Source organism: Anolis carolinensis, chromosome 3 (assembly GCF_035594765.1).
Source record: "Anolis carolinensis isolate JA03-04 chromosome 3, rAnoCar3.1.pri, whole genome shotgun sequence".
Lineage (NCBI taxonomy): Eukaryota > Metazoa > Chordata > Lepidosauria > Squamata > Dactyloidae > Anolis > Anolis carolinensis.
In genome coordinates, this window is record NC_085843.1 from 91,050,700 (window position 1) to 91,078,212 (window position 27,513).

At 40.9% G+C, this 27,513-nt stretch overlaps 1 long non-coding RNA gene across 1 annotated transcript in view; it reads right to left on the bottom strand.

Annotated features, from left to right (window-relative positions):
• Positions 1–27,513, bottom strand: part of LOC134297498 (uncharacterized) — a 171,933-nt gene that overhangs the window by 122,191 nt on the left and 22,229 nt on the right. Inside the window, exon 2 of the long non-coding RNA XR_010004258.1 lies at positions 12,811–12,881. This is a non-coding gene — a long non-coding RNA (uncharacterized LOC134297498). The remainder of the gene's footprint in view (positions 1–12,810; positions 12,882–27,513) is intronic.

Here is a 27,513-nt window from a genome sequence, read left to right on the forward strand (position 1 = left end):
AGATTTGGACCATTGGAGAAATAAAGTAACAGAAGTTAAAGATATGGATCAATTGACTTTTTTTTACTTAAAAAGAACTCGGGAAACCCAATAAAACAAACCGACTGGGAACCGGTAGAAAACTATTTCAGAAGAATGAAGAATCAACAGACTATTAATAACTGTAGAAAAATCAGGGCCAGAAGGACATTGAGTTCTATTAGAGGAAAGAAAGAAGACCCTAACCACTAAAGATTAGAAGGAAGTCATTTTATTTTATATTTAATTTTTCAATATTTTTTCTCCCCTTTTTTGTCTTCTTACCGCATACCTCTCTACTTTCTTTCACCTACTTTTCCTATCACTTTATTGTTCCCACACTTTCACTGTATACCAACCATGATACTTAATAAAAATTACATTTAAAAATAATTAAAAACAAAAGCACTTTCAAAACAATAGCAGAGCAGCTAGCCTTAATTACAGGAGGCAAGCCCATACTCAGCTTCCTAATGCAGTCTCAGAAAAGAGTCAAGCACACGGCTTCCTAATGCAGTCTCAGAAAAGAGTCAAGCACACGGCTTCCTAATTAACTGAAAGACATTCTAGATTTTTTCCTCTATGAGCTGGATTAAGCCCAGAGGCCACAATTTACAAAGGTGGTGCTATCTACTGAGTCAGATCATTAGTTCATAAAGATCAGCACCTCTCATGGGGACCTTTTGCTACATGATTCAACAATATAGTTCCACATTAACTGCTGTGACAACATCCTATGGAATCCTGGTGTTTGTTATGCCAGAGGAGCTCTCTGGTTGAGAATTCTAAGTGTCCTTCCCTAAAATCCAGGATGCCACAGAATGTTGACATGGAAGTTAACACAGAATCCCAGTGCTGTAATTGTGTATTGCAAAAGCGTCCTTAGATTTTCAGGCACAAATTTTAGGCATGCCCGAGGCTGAATCTTTTGTCTTCTGAATGCAAAGAAGGTGCTCCGCCACTCCTATTACTGAATGATATCCAGTGTGTGTGTGTGTGTGTATGTATCTGCCTTCAAATTGAATTTATTTATTTATTACTTATTAAGACATTTATATCTCGCCCTTCTCATCCAACAGGGGACTCAGGGAGGCTTGCAATAAAACACACATATAAAAACTGTACAGTACATTATAAATCAGATTAAAAATTATTAGCTTACATCAACATTCATAAGCACATTCTAAAATACAGATGGGCGTGTTCAAGTTCAAAAGACTGGGTCTGTCGATTAAGTTCTGTCATACATAATAATAATTAGCGCTGCTAGTTGTTATTCGAAAGCCTGGCCCCACAACCAAGTTTTAACCTTCCTACGGAAGGATAGGAGGGAGGGAGCCTGCCTGACTTCACTGGGGAGGGTGTTCCATAGGCGGGGAGCCACTACTGAAAAAGCCCTGTCTCTCGTCCCCACCAGCCGCACCTGTGAGGCTGACAGGACAGTGAGCAGGGCCTCACCTGATGATCTTAAACTTCAAGGTGGGTCATAGCAGGAGATACGTTCGGACAGGTAAGCTAGGCTGGAACCATTTAGAGCTTTATAGGCTAAAACCAGCACCTTGAATTGTGCTTGGTAGCTAGTCGGCAGCCAGTGGAGCTGGCGTAACAGAGGAGTAGTACGCTCCCTGAATGCAGCTCCTGTTATTACCCTGGCAGCCTCCCGTTGGACTAATTGAAGCTTCCAACCAGTCTTCAAAGGCAGCCCCATGTAGAGTGCGTTGCAGTAGTCTAAACGGGATGTAACAAGAGCGTGGACCACCGTGGCCAAGTCCGACTTTCCAAGGTACGGTCGCAGTTGGCGCACAAGTTTTAACTGTGCGAAGGCTCCCCTAGCCACTGCTGAGACCTGGGGTTCCAGGCTCAACGATGAGTCTAGGATCACCCCCAGACTGCGAACCTACGCCTTCAGGGGGAGTGTGACCCCATCCAGCATATGCTGTAACCCTATACCCTGTTCGGCCTTCCGACTGACCAGGAGGACCTCTGTCTTGTATGGATTCAATTTCAATTTGTTGGCCCTCATCCAGTCCGACACAGCGGCCAAGCACCGGTTCAGGACCTGTACAGCCTCCTTAGTGACAGGTGGGAAGGAGTGACAGAGCTGGACATCATCTGCGTACAGATGACACCGGACCCCGAAACTCCTGATGATTTCTCCCAGCAGCTTCATGTAGATGTTAAACAACATGAGAGACAACACAGAGCCCTGCGGGACCCCACAAGTCAACGGTTGTGGGGCCGAGCAGGCATCCCCCAATGACACCATCTGGGACCGACCCTCCAGGAATGAGTGGAGCCACTGCAGAACAGTACCTCCAAGTCCCATTCCCGCGAGGCGTCTCAGAAGGATACTGTGATCGACGGTATGAAAGGCCGCTGAGAGGTCCAGCAGAATTGTGGTGACTCCATGAATTTCATAGGGTTTTCTTAGACAAGTGATACTCAAAGTTGGCTTTGTTGGTTCCTTCCACTGAAATGTAGCTTACAGCACCCAGTAACCTTTAGCTGTTCCCACCCAAATACTAACCAGCACTAAACCTGCTTATCTTCAACAATCAAACATGACATGGTACTTTAGGGTACTTATTGAAGCAGTATTGCTATCTGTAGTCTTATGCTGTATATAAAAAATTTTCCTCATCGCTCCACTTGCCTGTTTTCTGAAACAAGCCATGTCTTATTTATACAAGGCATTATATTAGCAAGTGACAGAAGCCACCAAGCTGACAACAGCTTTCACTGGCCCAAATGACCTTTTCTGTCTCAGTGCTTGGCATCTGGTTGAGATAAGGGGATCTATAATTACTAGGCTTGCTCAAATAATTCGATTTCCCCGTTACCCGTTATTAATTCGTTATTTTCGTTTGTTTTGAAGCAATATGCGACCTTGATTGTCCACACGTCTGGATATCGCGGTTTCGAATCGCGAGAGGCCGTTTTTTCTTATTTCTTCGTTTTTTTCGTTAGGAAAAAAAAGCTTTTGCAAATCACCCAAACTCCTTTCCTTTTGCCCCTCAGCAAAAGGGCCGTCACGGGCTCAGCCAATGGGAGGGGGCGAGGGGGAAGGAGGCCGAGGAGGAGGAGGAGGAGGAGGAAGATGGAGGGGGAAATGGCTGCCGCCGCCGCCGCCTCGCCTCAGCTCAGGCCTGGAGAGACAGAGAGGGGCCCGGCGGTGAGGAGGAAGAGGCCCGGGATGCGAGGGGGTGTGGGCCAGGCCCGTCCTCGGCTGCTCCCGGGGAGGGAGGGAGGGAGGGAGGGAGGACTATGACTCCCAGGGGCCCAGATTCGCACCCTCCCTCCCCCCAATACAGGTCTCCAGTCCATACCACGCTACATGAACTTGAATGGATACTGTGGTTGTGTTGTCGAAAGCTTTCATGGCCGGGATCACACTGTTGTGGTATGTATTCCGGGCTCTATGGCCATGTGCCAGAAGCATTCTCTCCTGACGTTTCACCCAAATCTGTGGCAGACATAGAGGTTTTGACGTCTGTGCGAAGCTAGGCAAGTGGGGTTTATATATCTGTGGAAGGTCCAGGGTGGGAGAAAGAACTCTTGTCTGTGGGAGGCAAGTGTGAATGTTGCAATTGGTCACCTTGATTAGCATTGAATAGCCTTGCAGCTTCAAAGCCTGGCTGCTTCCTACCTGGGGGAATCCTTTGTTGGGAGGTATTAGCTGGCCCTGATTGTTTCCTGTCTGGAATTCCCATTTTCTGGGTGTTTCTGGGAAGGTAATGGCACTCCATGTAGTCATGCCGGCCACATGACCTTGGAGGTGTCTATGGACAACACTGGCTCTTGGGCTTAGAAATGGAGATGAGCACCAACCCCCAGAGTCAGACATGACTGAACTTAACGTCAAGGGATACCTTTACCTTTACCTATACACACACACACACACACACACACACACACACACATAAGCAGGGACTATATATATATATATATATATATATATATATATATATATACAATATATATCACACACACACCAATTTAACAAAGTTTCAGCCACAAAAACAAAGTTTCTGAAGTAGAACAATGACTTTCACAGTAAAGACAACCCAATTTAACAGGAAATAAGACTTTCAAACCAGGAACAGATTTCTGCAATTATTAAAAAATGGTTTATTATAAAAGCTATGAAAATTCTCCAAAAATCAGAGGATAAGGGAAACATTCCAAATTTTCCACATTTTGGTGAGCTATCAGTGTTAAATGTGTTCTACCACTGTACCAAGTTTGAAGAAGATCACTCAAAAAATGAGGGTGGGAGAGTCCTGTAAAGTCCTCTCCCTCTGTGCTGTTTTTGGGAATTGCGCATGCGCGTCCGCCATTAACGAATTAATTTTGAAAATAACGAATTTTTGTTAATTTCGAAAATTTTGGGGGGCCAAATTCGGAAATACCATCAGAAACGAAAAGCTGCCCCCCTCTAGTTTTGAAACGAGTTTAGAATCAAATTTTTCATGGATCGATCAAGCCTAATAATTACCATAATTATTCATGTTCCCATGACTGTCTCTCTGTTTTGGTCAAAATGTCCTTTGGTATATGACAAAGATTTATAGAAATTCAGCCAGTTCCTACAGAAGATGTTAGGACTGAAGGTTGTGTTAACTGAGCTCATGTGGCTGAATATTTTTTTCCTTGATGACCAAAGACATGAAATGCTGAAAACGTTATTTTAGAAGACTGTACTAGAACCTTTGTTAAAAGTAAAGAAAAACTCCTACTAGAGAACAATAATGCCAACAGAGCATAGGATGGCCCCAGAATTCATGCTCTGGAACTCCATTTCTCTAGAAACAACACTGGGATCCTTCTGGTGCCCTGAAAAAAATGTATGGTTTGCAAAGTCATTGGACACACACTCTCTCTTAATTTTAAAAATGATTCATTTACATTGGTTTTAATTATATTTCAACTTCTGTTATGTTTCAGAAATGTGAATTTTTATTTGCATCTGTATTAACAATTGTTAATGTACCTTGAATCTTATGACTGAGAAAAAGAAAAAGGTGGGATGAAAATAATAGTCAAGTTGTTGGTAACATTAATAAAAATAAACAATAATAATGGCATACAGTTGGTGGCACACATTTAGCTACTGCTAAACATAAAACATTTCAATAAATCAGAGAAAGGATTGAAAAAAAATAAAACAACCCACTTATGTGTATTTTGGAAGAGAAATGTTAAGTATTACAATAAAATTTCATTTTATGAAGAATCATTTATTTATTTTAAATATTAATGGCTATGTTCTTATTGGGTATATTTGGCAATTTGGGCAAACACTACTAGCTGAAATAAAATATGAGGCAACAGTTGATTTGATTCCATCCCAGTGCTCTTCAAGGGTTATGATGTCCAGAGGCAGTACATAAGTTGTGGTGGTAATTTTTGTTGTGGTGGAAATATCATTAACAACAATATTTTGTTCTGCAATTTTCTTTGTATAAGCTTACTCTAAAATCCTCTTTTCTGCTATCAGATGTTAAACTGATGACAAAGAGCCACATGTGCATGAAAATATCTCAGGACTACGTCTGATGCATGAGACAGTAAGACCAAACATACAAACTATACAGTAGAGTCTCACTTATCCAACATAAACAGGCCGGCTGAATGTTGGATAAGCAAATATGTTGGATAATAAGGAGGGATTAAGGAAAAGCCTATTACACATCAAATTAGGTTATGATTTTACAAATTAAGCACCAAAACATCATGTCTAACACCAAATTTGACAGAAAAAGTAGTTCAATACGCAGTAATGCTATGTAGTAATTACTAGGCTTGATCGATCCATGAAAAATTTGATTCTAAACTCGTTTCAAAACTAGAGGGGGCAGTTTTTCGTTTTTGTTGCTAATAATGAATTTGGCCCCCAAAATTTTTCGAAATTAACGAAAATTCGTTATTTTCGAAATTAATTCGTTAATGGCGGACGCGCATGCGCGGTGGCCCAAAAACAGCCCGAAGGGGGGGGACTTAGGGGGCTCTCCCGCCCTCATTTTTTGAGTGATCTTCTTCAAACTTGGTACAGTGGTAGAACACATTTAACACTGATAGCTCACCAAAATGTGGAACGTTTCCCTTATCCTCTGATTTTTGGCAAATTTTCATAGCTTTTATAATAAACCATTTTTTAATAATTGCAGAAATCTGTTCCTGGTTTGAAAGTCTTATTTCCTGTTAAATTGGGTTGTCTTTACTGTGAAAGTCATTGCTCTACTTCAGAAACTTTGTTTTTGTGGCTGAAACTTTGTTAAATTGGTGTAGTCCCTGCATATGTGTGTGTGTAAAGGTATCCCTTGACGTTAAGTTCAGTCATGTCTGACTCTGGGGGTTGTGCTCACCTCCATTTCTAAGCCCAAGAGCCAGTGTTGTCCATAGACACCTCCAAGGTCATGTGGCCGGCATGACTACATGGAGTGCCATTACCTTCCCGCCAGAGCGGTACCTATTCATCTACTCACATTGGCATGTTTTCAAGCTGCTAGGTTGGCAGAAGCTGGAGCTAACAGCGGGCGCTCACTCTGCTCCCGGGATTTGAACCTGGGACTTTCCGGTCTGCAAGTTCAGCAGCTCAATGCTTTAACACACTTCGCCATTGGGGCTCATACACATACAATGTGGAGATGGTCCTGGCACAGCACACTTAGGATTATCAGGAAGCATCCCCGGCTGAGACACAAGCAGCCCCGCTTGTGTTTGAGAGCGGTGAAGGGACAAAGCACCCCCTTCTTTCCCCAAAAGGAGTTGTATTTTGTACAGGGAAGTATGGGATATGCAACTCTTTCCCAAATTTGGCTTAGGATTATCAGGAAGCGTCCCCGGCTGAGACACAAGCAGCCCCGCTTGTGTTTGAGAGCGGTGAAGGGACAAAGGCACCCCCCCTTCTTTCCCCAAAAGGAGTTGTATTTTGTACAGGGAAGTATGGGATATGCAACTCTTTCCCAAACTTGGCTTAGGATTATCAGGAAGCGTCCCCGGCTGAGACACAAGCAGCCCCGCTTGTGTTTGAGAGCGGTGAAGGGACAAAGGCACCCCCCCTTCTTTCCCCAAAAGGAGTTGTATTTTGTACAGGGAAGTATGGGATATGCAACTCTTTCCCAAATTTGGCTTAGGATTATCAGGAAGCATCCCCGGCTGAGACACAAGCAGCCCCGCTTGTGTTTGAGAGCGGTGAAGGGACAAAGGCACCCCCTTCTTTCCCCAAAAGGAGTTGTATTTTGTACAGGGAAGTATGGGATATGCAACTCTTTCCCAAACTTGGCTTAGGATTATCAGGAAGCGTCCCCGGCTGAGACACAAGCAGCCCCGCTTGTGTTTGAGACTGGGGAAGGGACAAAGGCACCCCCTTCTTTCCCCAAAAGGAGTTGTATTTTGTACAGGGAAGTATGGGATATGCAACTCTTTCCCAAACTTGGCTTAGGATTATCAGAAAGAGTCCCTGGCTGAGACACAAGCAGCCCCGCTTGTGTTTGAGAGCAGTGAAGGGACAAAGGCACCCCCTCTTCTTTCCCCAAAAGGAGTTGTATTTTGTACAGGGAAGTATGGGATATGCAACTCTTTCCCAAACTTGGCTTAGGATTATCAGGAAGCGTCCCCTGCTGAGACACAAGCAGCCCCGCTTGTGTTTGAGACTGGGGAAGGGACAAAGGCACCCCCCTTCTTTCCCCAAAAGGAGTTGTATTTTGTACAGGGAAGTATGGGATATGCAACTCTTTCCCAAACTTGTCTTAGGATTATCAGGAAGCGTCCCCTGCTGAGACAAAGCAGCCCCGCTTGTGTTTGAGACTGGGGAAGGGACAAAGGCACCCCCCCTTCTTTCCCCAAAAGGAGTTGTATTTTGTACAGGGAAGTATGGGATATGCAACTCTTTCCCAAACTTGGCTTAGGATTATCAGAAAGCGTCCCTGGCTGAGACACAAGCAGCCCCGCTTGTGTTTGAGAGCGGTGAAGGGACAAAGGCACCCCCTCTTCTTTCCCCAAAAGGAGTTGTATTTTGTACAGGGAAGTATGGGATATGCAACTCTTTCCCAAACTTGGCTTAGGATTATCAGGAAGCGTCCCCTGCTGAGACACAAGCAGCCCCGCTTGTGTTTGAGACTGGGGAAGGGACAAAGGCACCCCCCCTTCTTTCCCCAAAAGGAGTTGTATTTTGTACAGGGAAGTATGGGATATGCAACTCTTTCCCAAACTTGGCTTAGGATTATCAGGAAGCGTCCCTGGCTCGGATCCCTTGTTTCCAAAAACACTTTTGCGTGGAAAAAAGAAAGGAGAAAGCCCACCCCGCCCGCAAGAGGAAAAATGGCGCAGCACCAGGAAAAAAACACCCACAGGACAGCCCTTTGCAAAAACAAAAGAAAAAGAAAGACCCAACTAACACACACCACCCAAACTCAGCCAGCCACCCCACCTTTTCTCCCGGTCTTCACACAGCCATGCTGTGACGCAGCAATCTTTCCTGCCTGCCAGTGCCTGCACCAAAATCTCCCTTCCACCCTCTCCAAAATTCCCAGTGCGACTGAGCCACGAGGCGTGTGCAGTCCTACCAGCCCCTCCCCCTGGTTAAACGTGCTCTCTGATTGGCTACAAGGTGCAAACAACACGCTAGATTGCCCCAGTGGACTTAAACAAGTTTGGATGATTTGCCAAAGCATTTTTTAAAAACGAAAAAAAAGGCGCCATAACGGAAAACGGCCAATCGCGGTTCGAAACCGCGATATCCAGGCGTGTGGACAACCAAGGTTCGATATTGCTTCAAAACAAACGAAAATAACGAATCAATAACGGTAAACGGGGAAAACGAATTATTTGAGCAAGCCTAGTAATTACTGTATTTACGAATTTAGCACCAAAATATCACAATGTATTGAAAGCATTGACTACAAAAATGCGTTGGATAATCCAGAACGTTGGATAAGTGAGTGTTGGATAAGTGAGACTCTACTGCACTTTCTTCCGTCTTTCACACCACCTGTCACCTTATGCATATTACTCTTGCTACTTAACCCCATCATTTCTACACTTGGACTCTCTTCTTCCCTTCTCCTCCTCTGTAACACCTCACACTTTTTATTGTTTTCCTCCTTTGCTTCTTATAATCCATCACTTGCATTCATAAAATAATAGAGTTGGAAGGGGCCTCCTAAGCTATTTATACCAACCGTCTGAACAGTGCAGTGTTAATAGCACAAGCATCCATGTAACTGTCCAGCCTCTTTTTGAAGACACCCAGAGAAGGAGATTCCAACACTTCTCTAGGCAATAGTTTTTATTCTGGAACAGCTGAGCCATATAGCCTCCATCCAATATCAATGCATTTAGCTTTAGTGACCTAACTGAAGAATTTTGCATTTGTCTCTATTGAACATAATGTTATTAATTTCCCCCCAATTTTCTAGTTTATCTCTAGGTCCTTTTGAATTTGTTTGCATCTTCAAGGTGTAAGCCACCTGTCATTCTCCCACATAGACCTCTACTGTTTGTCTTGGTTTGGGCCTCTCTTAGTTAGTAGGGTTCAATTTTACTGTATAGTTATGAGAGTGAACCATAGTTGACCCTTTCCCTTTAAGAACCCCCCCTCCCCTGATGTGGAATTTCACAGCTAGTTCCAGCAGCTTCCTTGAAGCCAACCATTTACAAAAGAGGTGCTGGAGGAGTGAAGACACAAAATACATTGTACATTTAGAAGTTCAGCCGTTTAACAGTTGGTATTACAAGCTAAACCTTGCCACAGGTGCATATAAGACAAGGAAGAAGAGGAACAGAAAAAAACAAAAGCAAGCAGAAACCACAGTTAAGTCAAGTCTTCAACTTTTTTCTACAAAGGGAAAAGGGAAGAGTTAGAATCTGGACTTTCTATTATTTTGTTAAATTCCTTGTTAACTGTTCTTCATAAAACAACTCTGTTCCTGGTGAGATTAGGGCACCTTCCGGAGACAGTTTGTGGGGACAGAGGTGGTCCAACAGCGAGACCAAGGAGGCGGCCGCTGCTGGCGCACACCAAGGGGGGGCACCCTCGAGGCGCCCTCATTAAAACTTGGTGCCGCCGTGGCCCCGCCGTCGCCCACCGCCACCTCTATTAACATTTTCCGCGGCAGAACCCGCTGCGCACGCGCGGAAGAGTCCCATCGTCCTAAATGGCCATTGGACCCTTCTGCGCATGCACAGAAGGCTGCGTGCCTTATGTCACCATGCAAGCGAGCGACCCTCTGCGCAAGCGTGGAAGGGTCCCATCGCCTATTTGGGCAGCGGGTCCCTCGCTTGCGCGGCAAGGGTAAGGCACCCAAGCTGCCCGTCCGCGTGAGCGATAAAAGCCCTGCGCACAGGAGCCGGCTATAGCGAAATGTGCTGCAGGATGTAAACTTACAGTTTCTCAAGTCACTCCTGGCAAAAACAAAACAAAAAACAAACCTATCTACTAAACCTAGCAACCTGATCAAAATAGATATGTTCATTTGCTCCCCAGTCCATACCTATGTTTCCTGTTCCTCAAACATGTGGTGCCCAGCATGATGGTGGAGACAGATGAGCAGGGTGGACTATTACTGTTAATTCTGATAGCTGGCACATGATTGTGGTGCTATCCTCCAGAACCTTCTGGGAGATCCCAGAAAATACCACCTATGCCACCTATGATGGGCGTTTATGGGTAATCCCTCTCACACAGCTGTCAGATCATCTGTTACCCTCCACTGAGTATTAACTGACTGTTAGGGTGGGAGGGAAATTGGTGTGTGCACCTTATAATCAGTCACTGCATTATGCCACAACATTTGAAAAGCAAATCTGTTCCTGGTTTGAAAGTGTTATTTCTTATTTAATTGCATGGTGCTTACTTTGAAAGTAGTTGTTATGTTCAGAAACTTCATTCTTGTGGCAGACACAAACTGCGCTCTACGTGGGGCTGCCCTTGAAAACGGCTCGGAAGTTCCAACTAGTCCAACGAGCGGCAGCCAGGATGTTAACTGGGGCCCCTTACAGAGAGAGGTCAACCCTCCTGTTCAAGGAGCTCCACTGGCTGCCATTTATTTTCCGAGCCCAATTCAAGGTGCAGGTGCTTACCTACAAAGCCCTGAACGGTTTGGGACCATCCTACCTCCGTGACCGCATCTCCGTCTACGAACCCACACGTTCACTTCGGTCATCTGGAGAGGCCCTGCTCGTGATCCCGCCTGCGTCGCAAGCGCGGTTGGTGGGGACACGAGACAGGGCCTTCTCTGTGGTGGCCCCCCAACTCTGGAACACCCTCCCCAAGGATCTCAGACAGGCCCCTACATTGGCAGTCTTCAGAAAGAACTTGAAGACCTGGCTGTTCCAATGTGCCTTCCCAGATTAATAGGAAATCTCCAATACCAAGTCCTATAAGCACTTTATTAGAACTTAGATTGCATATCGCACCCTGCACTTGCCCTATAAGCCTTATATTTCACCTGTCACATCAGCACTTTTAATCTTGTACCCATTACTCTGGCCCGGCCCAGTTTTATTGTGTTTTAGCGTATTGTTTACTGCTTGTTGTTTATACTGTTTTAATTGTTTTAATTTGCCTTTTGTTTTGTATTGTTATATTGTGTGTTGAGGCCTTGGCCTTTGTAAGCCGCATCGAGTCCTTTGGGAGATGCTAGCGGGGTACAAATAAAGTTTAATAATAATAATAATAATAATAATAATAATAATAATAATAATAATATATTGATTTGGTTGAGACTCTATGAGGTATGGGCAAACCCAGGCCCAGGGGCCGGATGCAGCCCCTTGGGCTTTTTTCTCAGGCCCTCCTCTCTCACACCATCCTATCCTTCCTTCCTTCTCTCTTTCTTTCCTCCTTCCCTCCCTTCCCTTCCATCCTATTCCCCATCTTTCTCCCTCCTCCCTCCCCTTACACCTTATCGTCTTTCCTTCCCTCCCTCTTTCCTCCCTCCCTCCCTCCTTCCCTCTCTCTCTTTCTCCTTCCTTCCTTCCTTCCTTCCTTCCTTCCTTCTTTCCCTTTTCACTTTCCTTCCTTCTATCTTTCCTCCCTCCCTCCTCCCTCCATTTCCTCCCACTTTTCCTTCCTTCCATCCTTCTCTTCCTCCCTTTCTTCCTTACTTCTCTTTTTCCTTCCTCCTTTTCTTCTGGGGGATATTTAACTGGGAGAAGAGAAGGCAGAGAGGGAACATGAGAACAATGTTTCAAGATTTAAAGGGTGTCTCATTGAGGAGGAGGGGGAAAACTAACTTTCTGCTGCTCCAGAAATCAGGGCACAAGGGAGCAATGGGTTCAAATGGCAAGGAAAGAGATTCAACTGAAAAGATGAGGAAGAACTTCTTGGAGAGAGGCACAGGTTGCCTAGGGGTGTGGTGGACTTCTCTGGAGGCTTTTCCACAGAGGCAATACAGGGTCTAATGGATACACTTTTTTTCTCCTGTCCACCATCTCATCCTGACCAAGGCTAACCCTTTTGGGATCTAAACATTTCCCATGTTTCCTTCACTTTCTGCTTCTGAAAGAGAAAAGGAAGGCGAGGAAAGAGCAGAAAGGGGATTTGGAGAGAAGCCCCCCTCCCAGCCCACCCACCTCACTCTGGCCTGTCATGCAGCCCCCAAGCTAGAAATTTTGCTCATGCCTGTTCTATGAAGTATTCTTTGAAAAACTATAGCGAAATGTGCTGCAGGATGTAAACTTTTTCCATTTTTAATTGTAGAATAAATTAGAAAACAACATTTATAACCCAGGAACAAAATTAATGTTGCATAGTGTTATAGATACCAAGAGGAAATTATCCTCACTCACCTGTGAGGATGCCTGCCATAGATGTGGGCGAAACGTCAGGAGAGAATACTTCTGGAACATGGCCACACAGCCTGAAAGACATACAACAACCCTGTCATCCCGGCCATGAAAGCCTTCGACAACATATCCTCACTCACCTGTCACTGCCCTTCTCCACTGCCGGCTACATGGACATATTTGTGTGTGTGTGTGTGTATTTGGGGGGGGGGGATTGCTGAATGAGACTCATTCATAAATGTTGATGAACAATCCTCTTTGCTCAGATTCATGTTTTCAGACTTATCCTGTTGGCCAGTAAATGACTGTGAGGGAGCACAGGATCAAAGGAGGAAAAGGGAATTTCTCCTCTGTGCAACATTGAAAACAGCATAATTCCTTCAGTAAGGGAAAATTTCTTTAAATTGTTCATTTTACTATGTAGAAATGAATGTTTTTAAAATGTTTTTGGTAATATACATTTTATTCACATACATTAACAACTTACAGTGAAAACAATGAACATTTTACAAACACATAACCCCGCCACTAAGGCCTGAAGAAGTATCAAGAAATGAATAACTTAAAGAAGCATTTCGTTTCTCTTTGCTACTGTTTTTGATTTTGGATTCATTATTGTTTCTTTGTTGTTTTTTAAAAGCTATATGTTTTTTTTAAAAAATACTGTGTATCATGCAGATAACATGAAATCAAGAAGCAATACAAGAAAAATAATTTTTTAGCAGAATTTCATTTGATTACAGAGGCCCTATGGCATTTGCTGGGGTTTGATTCCAGGTCCCCCATGGATACCAAAATCCGTGGATGCTCAAGTCCCATTATATAAATTAGCATAGTAAGGTGATGTCTTTTATATAAAAATGCTTTTTAGAGATCCAAAAAAATCAAGCCATGGATGGTTAAGTAGATTACTACATAATCCATAGATATGGAGGGAAAACTGTATATTAATGTGTAAGGCACTTAGTTTCCAGTTTTGGGGGAAAGCAGGGTATGAATAATTAAGAAGGTGGTAGTGATGGTGATTATGACTATACCCCCATGTCAGGACCCTGATTTCAGGGCCTGTACTCTGGCACCAGAAATCAAGGACGCTGACATCATAGACTGATAAGGCACCTGCGGTTCTCGGCCCTGAAGAGAAACTGCTGGTGTTTGGCGGGGAGAATTGCGCGGGGTTTTCTCTAGGTGGGAATTGCTATTTTGAATGTGGGGGGAGTGTATATAAGAGAGTCTCGGTGGGCCAACCGGCATTCTCGGCTTTCTGCGTGTCAAGGTATCTTACAGTAAAGTTCTCAGTGATAACAGAGTGAGTCTCTTGTGTTCATTTGGGAGCGGCTGGAGTGAGCTGACACCCCCATATCATAGTAAAGGGGAGATCCCAACAAAGGCTCATTAAATTCCTTTGCAATTTATGGAATTACCAGGGGAAAAAACCACACTGTCAGGAGCCAATTTCTGCTGATCCCAGTGACATCATAAATCTTCTCAATGACATCTTGAGGCTAGCATGGGGCATCAGGGAAGAAACTTCAAAACTTATGGCTGGACTCTTTCCTGTGAGAAAGTTGCAAACTGAGGAGGTAATAATAATAATAATAATAATAATAATAATAATAATAATAATAATAATTTTATTCTTATATCCCACCCCATCTCCCCGGAGGGACTCGGGGCGGCTTACATGGGGCCATGCCCAGACACGACAGCACAAATCAGATAAAACATTAAACCGAGCAGTAAAACTTCAACATGATTAAAAACAATCATAAAAGTCAATATACACAATAATATTAAAATCCTGATTTGGGTCAAAAGATCCAGGCCAAGGTGCAAAGCAATATCAAGTTATCAGGGAGGGATAATTATACAGCAGGTGTAATACTTAAAGTGCTGAATGAATCCTAAAAACAATCCAGAGGGTCTACTGCTTAATAGGTAAATAACATGATCCCACAAGGATCAGTCAACAAAGGCCTTCTGGAATAGCCAAGTTTTCAGGCTCTTCCTGAAAGAAAGTAGGGTAGGGGCCTGCCTAATCTCCCTGGGGAGCGATTTCCACAGCCGGGGGGCCACGGCGGAGAAGGCCCTCTCCCTAGTCCCCACCAACCGCAACTGCGAAGTTGGTGGAAGCGAGAGGAGGGCCTCCTCGACGAGCAAAGAGGTCGTGCGGGTTCATAGGGGGAAATGCGATCTCGAAGGTAGGTGGGTCTCAAACCGTTTAGGGCTTTGTAGGTGATCACCTGCACCTTGAATTGGGCTCAGAAAATAAATGGCAGCCAGCGGAGCTCTTTAAACAGTGGTGTTGAGGTCCGAGCAGGTGTCCCCCAGCTTCACCAACTGGGAACGGCCCTCTAGGAAGGACTGGAGCCACTGCAATGCAGTGCCCCCAAGGCCCATGTAATCTGCCCCAGTAATCTGCCCCAGTTAGAAACCTGGCTGCCGATCGTTGTACTAGTTGTAGTTTCCGAGCTGTCTTCAAAGGCAGCCCCATGTAGAGCGCATTGCAGTAATCCAGTCTAGAGGTAACTAAGGCATGGACCACCATGGTCAGATCTGACTTCACGAGGTATGGTCACAGCTGGCGCACAAGTTTTAGTTGTGCAAAGGCCCTCCCAGCCACGGCCGACACCTGGGCCTCAAGTGTCAGCGCAGAGTCCAGGAGGACCCCCAAGCTGCGGACCTGCGCCTTCAGGGGGAGTGCGACCCTGTCAAGCACAGGTTGCCACCCAATACCCCGATCAGACGTACAACTGACCTGGAGGACCTCTGTCTTGTCAGGATTGAGCTTCAGCTTGTTCGCCCTCATCCAGGCCAATACAGTGGCCAGACACTGGTCCAGTATCCGAGGGGCTTCCTTGGAATTAGGTGGAAAGGAGTAGTAGAGTTGGGTGTCATCCGCGTAGAGATGGCATCGCACTCCAAAACTCCGGATGACCTCACCCAGCGGTTTCATGTAGATATTAAAAAGCATGGGGGACAAAATGGAACCTTGCGGGACCCCACAGGTCAATGGCCAGGGGTCCGAGCAGGTGTCCCCCAGCTTCACCAACTGGGAACGGCCCTCTAGGAAGGACTGGAGCCGCTGCAATGCAGTGCCCCCAAGGGCCATCCCAGAGAGCTGTCCCAGAAGGATACCATGGTCGATGGTATCGAAAGCCGCTGAGATGTCCAAGAGAACCAGCAGGGTCACACTCCCCCTGTCCAGCTCCCTGAGGAGGTCATCCACCAAGGTGACCAAAGCCGTCTCAGTGCTGTACCCAGGCCTGAAGCCAGACTGCGAGCGGTCCAGAAAATCAGTGTCATCGAGGAACTCCTGGAGCTGCGTGGCAACCACCCGCTCCAAGACCTTGCCCAAGAATGGAAGGTTAGAGATTGGTAGTGGAGTGATCAGTAGAAAACCAAGAGGTCTTGGATGAACTTGCCATTAGCGTTTTTCTATAGTTGTAGAGCTCTGAGTAATAAAAGCCAATTCCAAAAGAACATTTTGTGAGTGGTCTTTGTTGCTGGCTAGATTCTGCAGAGACTGACACAGACCTCTTTTAGTTATTCAAGTGATATGCATTTAATGATGTTTGTTTCTATTAATGTGAGACTTCATCACCCTCAAGACATTCACCTGTTTGATTGTTAAGATTTGCTCAGACTCCCTTGTTGTGTACAAGCCAATAACATCAAGGTCAGCAGACTCTAAAGATGATAGCAAACTGTAATTACAATTTAGTATACTGGGACTATTAGCATGGAGCAAAATGGCACAACTCCCTTTGATGCCTCTCTGGGTGACTCACAAATTTTACTGCCTAGAAATACAAACGTTGAGTAGGAGGACTCCTCATAAACAAAATACATACTGTCATTAAAATTGAAACTACTTTTGCAAGTCTATAAATTAGGCTGCACTGACTTTAAAAAACATGCATGTCAATTCAGATTAATATCACTGGCTGGCATTTTAGCTTAGAGGGACATTTGAAGATGATTGTGAAACAATTAAAATCAATGTGCCTAACATACAAAGACATGACTTATTATTGCCCTTCATACACAGTCTGAAAATGCTAACCTGACCCTTGAGAATTTACCCTAGCTGTTAAAGCTTTCCTATCATTTCTCCTGCTGGCAATGCCATATTAATTTTTATGGTATTTAGATGAAGATCTCAGGTAATACTGGGAGAGTAACATTTAAATCGATGTGACCCTGTCAGTAGCATACAGACTTGCTTTACCTGAAATAGTTACATCTCAGTATTTTTCTAAAGCTTCCTGAAATGTTTACAGTATATGTCAGGCATGAACTTCTTCTGAATATTTAAAATACCATATTCCATTTTCAGTAGTAAAATATTTCACCAATGGACTAGGTAGTGTGATTTAATACTCTCCTTGTGCAAATAATAAAGCAACAGAATTCTCAGCTTTCGTGAGGAAAAGGACAGCTGTCTGTTTGGTTGAGATTAATATCGCATACAGGATCTAGGAATGGGAATAGATAGGTGAAGACGTAGCTTAATCAAGATTAAGACCAGAAGCTAAGGGAGAAGAGATGCTCCAGGAAGCAGAGAAATGAAGCTTATTAAATCCAAAAGCTACTGAAAAAATGACCAGAATGATTTACTTTGAATTAACAGGCAATGAAATGAGATACAGGTGACTAAGGAGATGTTATATGGAGGAGATCTTACTATTAGTAAGGTGAGATTTTGGGTATCATAAGAGTGCAGAAGATGGTTATTTATTAACTTTTCTCTCATTGTTACAGAACCTAGAAGTATATATTTGTAAAATCAACTCTAAGAGGTTGAGAGAAACCGTATGCTTTTGACAGGATGTAGACTAGTAAGCAGGAAGCCGGATTGCTAGAGGGTTGTTGTGTCTAAAAAATGAAATGATTTTTTAAACTTTTAGGAGTGACAGAAAAGCAAGAAATCTGCCAGTTGTGGCATCACTTGTCACTCTGGCTCTTGATTTAATAACTCTAGAAAGTGTGGTTTGAACTAACAAATGCTTTTAGCTACTGGATTGTTATTATATTCCTTTCCTTCAGCATAATAATCACTCCATTTACTGTTTCATAAAACAGACACAGTGTCTTAATTTTATAAAACACATCCATATAATAAATTTTGTATGAAATTATCCTAAAAATCAGTGGATAGTTTGAGAGATAACATTCATTGCCAAGGACAGTTTACTTGATCACTATCTGAAATCTTCTCTGATGATTTATTTATGTATGATAGTTCTTATAAAGGAAAAGTTACTTTTTATTTTGGAAATGTTGATCAAAGATTCCTAGAGTTATAGTTCAAAAAGTTTTTTTTTCAAGCTCTGATTTTTGAACATCACTTTAGATGTTTCTTTCAAAGCAGTGTACAACAGTGCTGGATGAAATATCTTAAATCTATCAGCTAAAAACTCATATCAAAACAGAACTAATGGAAGAGTATTCCAAACCTCTGTGTGATAAATACAGGATGGAATTTAATTCAGATTTTTGCTGGATTATCTTTTATTATGCAGACAATCTCGGGTGCAATATAGCATCCTTCATATCGGAAATCAGGAATTTGCTATATAAAATGACCATGTTAGAGTTATAGAAATGATGGCTTGCCATGACACAACTAGCAGTGGAGTGTCACAGTTCATTAATATAATGGTAACCCAAAGGGCTCCATGTAACATAATGTAATGTCTTTTATGACACCATCACATAATCCTTTGTCATTATATCTACTCATAATTACCATATTTACTTGATTATAATGCTCACCTTTTTTGATTAAGTTACCTTCCCAAAATTGGGATGCACATTAGATTCTCATAATATGGTAAATACTTTTTTGGGTTTCAGAGTTCTGAATCTTGAGGTGCGCATTAAATTCAATGGCACATTAGATGGCTAAATACAGGTAGTAGAAAGGAATAATAATAGAGATGGATCAGGCTACAATAGTGTGGAGGAACAAGTGAATTGAATCATTAAGTGTGTAACTTATTTGAGAAAATGCTCTGATTTGATGGGTTGTGTGCCCAGCTTTGGACATTGTTCCCATTGACAATGCCATAACCTCTCTTCTAAAACAATTGTCTAAGTAGCCTTCCATGTATGGTGGGGTAAGCATAATGTGAACCTTTTAATTTCCTTCACGTTCCAATCTATTACTCATTTTTATAATCTTTGAACACCTTAAATAATTCCTCTTAATCTTTTACATTACCACCCTTGGCACTTAAAGAGGGTTTCATATCTGCTCTTTGTAATCTTTTTCTCTAAAATGTGCATATGGAGTTCTTTAATATTACTCTGAGGTCATATCCAGGAAACCTTTTATCATTTAACTCTCTTCTCCTTACTAAAAAAATCTATCCACAAATTAATGTATATCCCCCTCTGACAAGTGTATTCTCAAGCATACTAATATTGGCGAGTGAAGAAACTGAAAATTCCCTGAGAATCTTTAATTTTTAAAACAGTATCCAGTCTTCTATTCAGTTATACTTCCATCTACTACAGTATAACCAGCTATATGAAGTGCATCTTAGTTCCATTACCACCAACAGTATTAAATCAGCAGTGCACTTAAAATATTTCCTGGTCACTGTGTTGCAAACTGTCTGGTTATAAATACTGAAATTTGAATACTCTGCATGTGTTTTAAAATGAGCAAGTCTATTCAATTAATTAAGAAAATCAAATAAGATAATAGACAGTTTTCTTGTGTCAAATATTTTTAAAGTTTAAATGTACAAATTTGACAAAATAACAACAAAAAGTAACAGCTATACATATACAGTATATAATCTGCATAGACATATATGTTCTTGACTAATGTGTCCTAACATTTGTACAATGTTCATTCATGATTATGCTATTTCCACCCACTCCCATCCCATTGTGTTGACTTCCCATCTATTGAGTTGGAGATAATCATATAGAATTATATCTTTTCTCCTAATGAAATATTTTCCATTATTCCTTCTAGTGTAATAGTAATAGCAAAAAACTCTGTTGAATAAAGATTGAATTGTGAAGCCTTCTGTAAATACTTTCCCCTCTTTCTTTTTACAAAATTTAGAACAGATTCCCAGTCTTTGACGAAGTTCTTTTGTGTTTTTCTTTGTTCATCATGTCCAGTTTGTCAATGTATGCTATTCTGAAAACATTTACTGTCCATTCTTCCACTGTTAGAAAATCTGAATTCTTCCAATATTGCACAATTTCCAACATTTATTGTTTCTTCACTTAAAATTTTTAGCAAGTCTTGCTGGGGTAAGGTAACACCTGTTTATTATTATATAATTTTTTTTCTATGATCCTAAAATAAGATTTCGTTTATGCCAACATTTTTCCTATGTGTCTAATTCTATACTGTGTCTGACATTTTGTGCCCATTTAATCATATTCCTGTGTTTCAATTCTGGTTTCATTTCCATATTCAATAAGACTTCATGTATCTTTCCAATGAGTTGTTCTTCATTATTACATAACTCTTCTCAAATTCCAATTTTTCCTCTTTTAAATACATACATAATTTATAACTTAAAACTACAGATGAACAAATGACAGAAAGTTTTAAAATATTTCAGTACTAGAAATTTTAATTTCACTTGGGGGGCAGATTTTTTTTATTTAGGGTGCAACTCCCTTATTCCCCCCCCCCCCCACACACACACACACCCTTGACACCCAAGACACATGCCTTTCTCTGTTGTCCAGCATGCGTTGTTATTTTGGGAGCCAGATTAAAATGAGCAGATTGGGTTTGAAGGCAACAAACACAGGTTTATTGTTTGCAGGCCTGAAAGTAGGTCTGATACAGGGTCTCCACTCTAAAAGAATTGGACATAGTTATGCAACACAGTGCAAGACTTTTATCCCCTTTAACAGCCATTTAAAGTTCCTGCTCCCTCCCCTGATTGGCTGAAAAGTGGTCAAGCAGTCAAGTGAGGGTTTTCATTGGCTGGGGACTCCCACTGATGTCAGAGATGAATGGAGTCTCCCTTGTGGCAGGAAGAGAGGAGACCTGTCATTTGTCAGTTTGAAGCTGCAGCCATTCAGAGAGTCCACCCAGGCTGTGGGATTATAGGTGAGGTCTGATGTATGCAAAAGAGTCAGTCTCTGAGACAATTAGGAGGCTATGTAAACAGATACAGATTAATATAGATTTCATCAAGGTGCTATTTGTGTCTGGCATCTCCCACCACCTGGATCCCCTCAAGAAATTGACCCCTTTTGTGTTCTTAAATGGGGTCTTTCCTATTTGCTCTGTTCACCAAGGTGAGCCCACCTCACAGTAGTAAGTAAGTAACTTTATTTTTCTATCTCGCCACCATCTCCCCGCAGGGACTTGGGGTGGCTAACATGGGGCAAAGGCCCGGAAGCAATAAATAATGTACAACAGATAAAAATTTATTACAATAATTAAAAACACAGTATATAGAATTGCACTGTTAGTGAATGTATTCTTTATGCAGTCATAATGAAACCATAGATCCTTCGTATCAGTGTCTTCTGTCATGATATACTACATCTTAGTGTTGAAAGTCCTGGGAAGATATTGGGCTTGTGGTTTTGTCAACTTCCACTTCTGATAAGGGAAAAATGGTGTGTGCAGCAGTTTTACAAAAAAAAGCAGTTCAACAAACAAAACTATCAGGTGTGTGCAGCAGTTTTACAAAAAAACAACAAAAAAACAACTAACTAGTGAGAAAGGGAGAGAAGAGAAGAAAGAATCAAGCAAGTAAATCTTGCCTTGTCAGAAACAAGTAGCTTGTGTGTCATCTTTATATGAGTAGCTACTGTTTTACTAGATTTTCAAATAAACAAATAGCAAAGCCACTAAGGTTTCAACTGGCAACTCTGCCCTGAATTCTCTTAGGCAATATTTGATGGCTGAAAGTCAGACTCGGTGCTCTCTGCACATAACCTTTTTAGCTACACTTAATCTTGAGATTTCTGTAAGTCTCTGAGATGCCTGCCAATGAGAAAAGGACACAATAAGGTCATCTAATAAAATCTTTTCTTCATTGGTAGTAATTACCATGCTGGCTAGAATTATCTTTTTTTTGGGCCAAAGATAATTAACATGAATTTGGTGGCAAAGAAACTAACTTTAAGTGCAAGGTAGTAGTTTAAATGTCAAAAGGAGGAAATGCAAAATGAAGCACCGTTTGTTCTCTGTAGGCAATCTTAAATCTGTGCAGGACAATTGGCATTTTAGTCTATACAAGGTTAGGAATGTGGAATATTCCAGAGCCAATAAGCATATTATTTATGATCCCATCTATACAACTGCTCTGTCCATTGAATAATACATATTTAATATTGTTGGGTACGATATTATTCTAGATTCACTCTCCACCCCAGTTTATTTTGAACTTTAGTATCAGAATTTATCATCTGGGATTAAACATCAGTGATTTTCAAAACATGGGAGGTGGGGAGGCAGGTGTGTTTACTCTCTAGAGAAGTGGGGACATATCCATTTCCTCTTCAGGGAAGTGGAGACAGGTGCAAGTTCCTCCTTGAACATTAGAGAATGTCTTTCTTAATTGGGGAAATAAATTGCTCCTCCTCCTTAATATGCCACATGTTGCGCTGATTGTCTGTCCTAAAGATAAAGAAAAATCTATCTTCCATTTTAAGCATTCCCCCCTTCCACACACACAGGGTTTCCCCCTCAGGAAACTTAAGAATGTTGTTGTCAACTTGTGCCTCCTCTATATTGTATTGGATTTCCTTAAAACAAGACTAAATCATGATAAGCAGCATTTAAACCCCATTTACATGACTATCTGAACCCATATTGACTGTGTGATATTCACATGGCCAATAGCCTCTATGACTATTATGAACTGCAGATTTTTGCCCTCTAGCTGTGTTACATGTGATAAGGCCACCACCATCATTAGCTTGATGCCACCTTTCTGACTGATCAAAAACTATCTGGGTTCTATGATGCATTTTATCAGATCTATATCTATGCTGACCATTTTATTCAACAACTGAAGATTTCATCCATGTGAAGGATATCTCATACAATCCTGTCAAAAAACCTGAGCTATTTTAGGCAGAAAAGGAATTATGGCCTATGATCACACGAGGAATGTCACAGTTAAATGGACATTTAGTTCCATGAATCTCAGCAAAGTAGCTATTTTGTTATTTTTAGAAAGATTCAGGCACAATGTGTTGTCGAAGGGAGAATCTTTGCTTCCTCTTTACTTGGATACATGGCTATCTTGAACAGTTCTAAAAGCCACATAAGAAATATAAATGTCTTTGGAAAGGGATTGAAGCATGGGAAAATGGATTGTTAAAGCTGCTGAATTAGCCAAATTGCCAAACTAATGTAGGATTGAAAAAAATAAAGCAATTTATTTTTTGAAAGGTTGGAAACTGTTAATGGACTTTCTGAGTAATAAGAAATCAAACTATTTAATACAATTTCTGGCTATGTTTACAGTAATTTTAGTAGAATTATTTAGTTGGGCCAAGTGGTAGAAAATATATTTTTCTTTCTGTATTTTTTTCCTAACAGTTTGGATGTGGAGAGTCAATGTTCTTTTGTGTTTCAGTAAATTTATTGTTGTAGTGAGTTAATATTTTGTGTTTTAATTAAGTTGTTTTGTACTCTGTTTTAGTTTTAATGCCCCCCCTCTCTTTACACACACACACACACACACTATTTCCTATCTTTTTTTACTCTCTTTTCTTCTTGTTTTTAATCCCACCCTCTGAATGTTTATTGCTTCATTGTAAATTAGACTGTTTTTAAATTAATTAACAAATAATTTTTTAAAAGGGTAAAACTCAATTGTGTTGTTGTTTTGGCCTTCTTTTGTTTTTGTTTAAAAGTAGAGGATACAAATATATCATCCATTATATTATATTCCCCTATGTCCTTCTACTTACTAGTTTTTTATAATTAAGCATAATATCTCCTTTGATACACATTAATTTTTATGGCAATGAAACCATTTTAGATATACATTTCTTTTAATGATTTCTCTATGGAATCTAGCAACTTCTTCAGTTATAAGTATGTTAACCTCAGGTAAATGTATTGTTGAACATTCAGCCTAATGCAACCATAAATACTACATCTAAAACAAATAGGAAAAGGAACATTATTTAGGTAGATTTTTAAAAAATAAAATAAAATAAAATACATGTCTTGTTCAAGTACAAAGATTTTCATTTCAAATACAATGCACAGAAATCTTTAGGGTAGATCAGAACACTATTAATATGAATTTGTTCTTCACAACTATTATATTTGATGATATAACGTTAAAAGTATAAAATCTAATGGCTTAAATCTAACTGCTGTTCTCAACTAGAACAGATCTATTGAAGGAATTGGTTTTATAGAACTGCTGGGGCTAATTAATTGGTAATAGGGCAAAGTATCTCATAAAGAACTGTAATTTTTCAAGGAATAAAATAATAATTGGAGGCAGCTATAAAAAGATTGGCATAGTCATAGCAACATCTTCCTGTTTTGCAAAACAAATGATTGCACAAAGTGGAACAGATGATTGCAGAAGATGGAACAGTCTCAAATAATTCCCAAGAAAATCATGCAAGTAGATGGGAGGGTTTTTTTTCCCTTCGTTCATAACTGTGGATAATATTCTTCACAGCGATATCCCTAGAAGACTTCCAAAAGGCAGCTGTGCTGTTCTCTGTGTAAACACACACACAGCTGTATTTACAGAGTTTAGAAAGGCTAGTTCTTGGAATTTAAACTCTCAGAATGTCTCAGGTGAATTTCTTTTCCAGCATCTGGTATATATGAACATGTGCAGATCTAAACAATACAGAACATTGTTGGTGGGAAAATCTATTTCCTTCCTGCCTATTGTAAGGAATGCAACAAATCTACAAGAGGAGAGAATTATCTGAGATTACCATTTTGAAGGCACTCTAATGTTGCTTGGCCGTACATGGAATGTTGAAGGGTATGGGGTGAAATAGATGTCAGTGACTCCCATCATGGTCTTGGCTATAATGTCCATTTACTTGATCTCAACCAGGATAGGCAAAATGCAAACCATGGGCAATTTTTGTGACCCTCCCAAGCCCCTACTTTGCATTGAACAATAGATATTTTTTCTCCAGAATGAGCCCTCTTCCCCTAGTATGTATATTTGTATATGTGCCCCCTGAGTTGTCTGTTGACATATGGCGACCCCATGAATTTCATAGGATTTTCTTAATCAAGAAATACTCAGAGGTAGCTTTGCCAGTTTTTCCTCAGAAATGTAGTCAACAGCATTTCAGATTCATTGATGTTATACCATCAAAGTACTAACAAGGCCTTATCAGATGGCAATCTGGTGTCTTTAAGGTATGCAATATATGTATGTATGTGTGTTGAGTTCAAAAACAGGGTTTCTTTGCAAAACAAATTCCCTGAAATACTCAAATTCTACAAGGCTGGTGTGGACCATTCCCACATCTCTCACATTCAAGACAATTTAGACCCATGGTGAAAATTCCCCCATGCTGCTTAGAGGCAATTCAGGAAAAGGAGGGAGAAAGCAGAGTTCCCTGGGAAGAAGCACACAACTCTGGGAAATGTAGTTTGGGAAGGTGTGGAGCCCTATTCCAGAGAATTCAAAAGACCCTGTCCCTAAACTACATTTCCCAGAATGCCTCAGCATCAGAAAGCCCCAATCAGGATAGGGGGGGAGAGATTTGCCCCTCCATAGCCAGCCAGAGTTCAAATAAATTGGTTAATGTTTTACACTATAATTTTTGTTCCTGGGCTATAAATGTCAGTTCCTAATTGGTTCTATCATAAAAAAAATGGGGAAAGTTTATTAAACTGCAAAAACTTTGTCTTTGTGGGAGGGACATTGTGCTATATTGTGATGGTTTTTCAATGAATATCTCATTTATGAGTCTCAACCAATTTAACATAGTTTGTACCACACAAACAAGGTTTCTGGAGTAGATCAACTACCTTCAGTAAAAACTACACAATTAAACAGGAAAAAACACTTTCAAACTAATAACGTATTTTCTTTATTATTAAAAATTGTTGTTTACAAAAACTTTGAAAATTCCCCAAAAATCTGTGGATAAGTGAAACATTCTGAAATGTTGTGGGCTAACAGTGGTAAAAGTGTTCTACCATTGTAACAAGTCTCACCCTAATAATTGTATAAAATGAGAGAGAAAGGATCCCCAGAAGCCCTTCCAGGTGTGTAATTACTATAACGAAAAAGTAATGCAATTTTGTTACTCTCATTATAGTAACACATTTTTCACTAATGATACTTTAGAAACACTTTAGAAATGAAGCGCCAGCATCCCTCCCATTTTTCAATGTCTTTTGAAACTTTTTTTTATCGATCACACATGCCTAATGATTACATTCCAGCTCAAAGTGTTTTCTTTCCTAATATGTATACACTCAGAATCTATTATATACTTTTTGAATCATATATAACTATGAAAAAAAATCTGGACTGTTTAGAAGCATCAGTTACTCTTGAACAAAAGTTCTTTGACAAAATGATAGTCACTTAAAAGCATTAGGGACAGTTCTCTCCAGTTGAAGATTTACAATTCATGTCACAGGTTCTATTGAAGGAAAGCCTTTCTGTCCTTATTTTGAGCATCAGGTACTCTTAGATTACCAGCTATTTGCAAACAGTATCAGCACAGAAGATAAGCTGAGTGGATAAAATGATCTCAAAAGATTTCCAAGTGTTCTAAATAAATTAATATTTTTTCCTTTTGCTGTGTATTCCCTTTTTATACATGCTGCAAAACAGAAAAGTGCTCCAGGGTTTCATGCTTTCTGCATATTAAAGAGACCTGGTGTATTACTTCAATTCATCTCATTCTAACATGGACCTCCGTGGCATACAAAAAGAGACCACATGCTAGCTACTGAAATGCAATAAGGCTTTAACTTGGATTTGGATAGTTACAGTGCTTGTGCTAGCAAGGGTTTAATTTGAGCCAGGGCTCAGCCCCAGAGGTATAGCAAAGCCCTGAAACATGCACAATGGGATATTAATGCATTCGCAATGGTATTTTTACTGCTCAAGGAAAAAAGCCTTCAAACCTCTGCCAGAAGTTTCCAGTCATTTCTGGGTAAGACGCATTAAAGAACAGAATTACAATTTCATGTTAGATTCACCTACCAGAAGGAGTGCACACTTATTTCCTCTAATGTAAGATGTAAGATGATAGAAATATTTTCATGTTTTGGAGTTTATATCTCTAGGACCCAGATAAGGAGCCACCAATATAATGAACTGCCATATATACTTGTGTATACACAAGGTGACCTCATGTATAAAAAAGGACATGTTTTGGGGCAAAAATTAAGGATTTTTACATGACCTGTGGATAAATTGAGAGTCATTCTGTGGAGAGGAGAAAGCACCAGTGCTGCTTTAAGAGGCAGATCCTTTTGGCTGCTGCTACCATTTTCCCACCCAGGCATTCAAAAAGGCCAGAAACAGTGACATAGTGAAGAGAGTAGAATGGTTGGTGCTTCTTTTAGGTTTTCCTGGGATATACTGAGCTTTTGCCTTTCACTCTAGGCAGAGAAGGAAATGGATCTTTTTTTGTGAAGGTACAGAACTTACATTGACTCATGGAAAAATGAAGTTAGTATTTTCTAGATTGATATACATTAGTATATACAGTAGATATTATTTACACATTTGGAGG